A 2,275-nucleotide genomic window follows, 5' to 3' on the forward strand; every position below is an offset into this window, starting at 1 on the left:
GGAGGATCCGCACGGTAGAGCGTGTCCACTGTTTTTCTGAAGAAGAAAAATGATTACAGCAAGCGTTTCCACTCTTACGACGGACGAGTGCGAAACACGGCAGCCACTTGAACATACACAGTGCTCCTACTACTAGGCATGTGCAGTGGTTCATACGTCAGTACTACACAATCTTGTTGCTAGTGTAGTACGATATGAGGATAACAAATGATGTTGTGCGCATGTCAATTACTCCTATATGTAACATAGTACCGCTTTTTCGACTGTCCGGTCGAGAATGAACGGTGAAATCAATGTTAACAGAACTAGGTCCACAGCGCACGGAGAGTACGGTGCTACAGTACTCCACGAAACATGAACCATATGAAGCACGAATAGTGTTAGGCAGGGTGTATGAAGGGTGCACGGGATGAGTGCATGAGTCCACACTAGTAGGTTGACAAAAATACACGAAGAGGAAACAACTATATTGAGATGAGAATGCAACCAAACACACCCACACGCTTTGTGCTACAGTGACTGATCTGCACCGTCTGAGTTTGATCCAACGGTCATGTTGCGCCGAGACATGGACATGCCCATGCAGAGGGTGCCTAAACACCACCGAACTCCCTCTGCTTCTTGAGGCGCACAACGTTGGTGATGCAGGGTGCAACCGCCCGCAGAGCCCGCTCCCGGTCGACGGGAGGCAGCTCGTCAAAGACGGCGTCCAATGGCACGAATGGATTCCGGTGACGGAGCCATGAAAGGATTCGCCCGGCAACGGCGACGGCAGCCCGCAACCCCTCCTTGTCTAGCTCAGCCCCCACCATCGCGCGGAGACGGCTCAGCTCCTCGGAGATATAGGTGAAGAAGGAGACCAGGTCAGGAAGCCGCACCTCGTTGAAGTCGACCGGGTGGTCGAACGGGTTTAGCCCGACGGCCGGTATCGTCGCGCTGGCACGACGGTAGGCATCGTGCAGCCGCAACACGTGCGTGGCAACTTGGTTCACCAAGTGGCTGAGGCGATCCTGGACCTCGTCACAATCGGCCCGCTCGCACTCCAGCCGGCTCCCCTGACGGCCTATCGTATCTCCCGCTTTCTACAGCAACGCCGCCGATGCCTCGAGCATCTTTGTGGTGGACGCCTGCCGCTTTTGAAGCTCCGTGAACTCCCGCACATAACGGAGGAGCATGGCACTCCTCTCCTCCTTGAGCTCACGGAGCTCCACGTCCTTGGACCTGAGCTCCGCATCCTTGACATGGAGCTCCTGTGTCAGGCGCCTCACCTCGGACTCCGTGATCTGCTGCGCGGCCATGGCACCAGGTAGAAGCAATGGGGAGAGGAAGCAAAGGGGGCGAAACGGCTGAAAGGCAATGCAATCTACGGGAAGGGGGAGGGAGCGGGAAATCTTTTGGTTTTCACCACGGTAAAACACCAGTCGACGACTTCTCACATCAGGGAGCAGTGGGTTTTTACAGGCGGAGTCATCATGACTAATTGCTGCCGCGCCTGCTCCCGTCAATCAAAAAATTAAAAATCCTGCCGCGCCTGCTCCCGTCAATCAAAAAATTAAAAATCCTGCCGCACCCAAACACCAGAGCAACGCCGCGGTGGATATTTAAATTTACCTGCCGGCAAGTAGATAAAAAAAGGGGTGAAAAAACAAATGTGGCGGCGGCCTAGCTAATCGGTCGAACTAGCCCAACTAGCTAGCCACCGTGCTTCACTGATGTACTCGGCGGGAAAGGTGGTCTTTCGTGATTTGATGACTCATTCGCTTGCTTCGGCGCTATGACCGAGGAGGACCCAGAAATCACGCGGTAGGGCATCCCACGTCATGAAGAATATATGCGTGCACCACCCAGGAGGACCCCGAAACCGCACGGTAGGGTGTGCCACGTCTCGGCACGGAGGAAAAATGTGCGTGTAAAAATATACTGTATCAGACGTAGTACCTATGGTTCGACCTCGGGACCCAGCCAGTCGGTCGAAAACACCCCACAAGCCACACAGCTTCATCATGCAAACGTGGCACGGAGGATAGATGTGGTTAGCTCCGTCTCGACCAGCCACAACGTCTCTTGTTCTAGGCGATTCTTCTATTTTCCAAGCTTTTTTTTAGTTGTAATAACACCACGGCAAGCTAGCGCCGCTCTTCGTGTGTGCCCGTGCAAAGGTTAGACGATGGAGAGAAGAGAGATTGAGATCACAGACCTGGGACCCACCAGTAAGTGAGACAACGGTCATGCACGTGTTGACGAGGCACTCCCTCTACTCTACTCAACGCAAGTA

This window comes from Triticum aestivum, chromosome 5D (assembly GCF_018294505.1).
Source record: "Triticum aestivum cultivar Chinese Spring chromosome 5D, IWGSC CS RefSeq v2.1, whole genome shotgun sequence".
NCBI lineage: Eukaryota > Viridiplantae > Streptophyta > Magnoliopsida > Poales > Poaceae > Triticum > Triticum aestivum.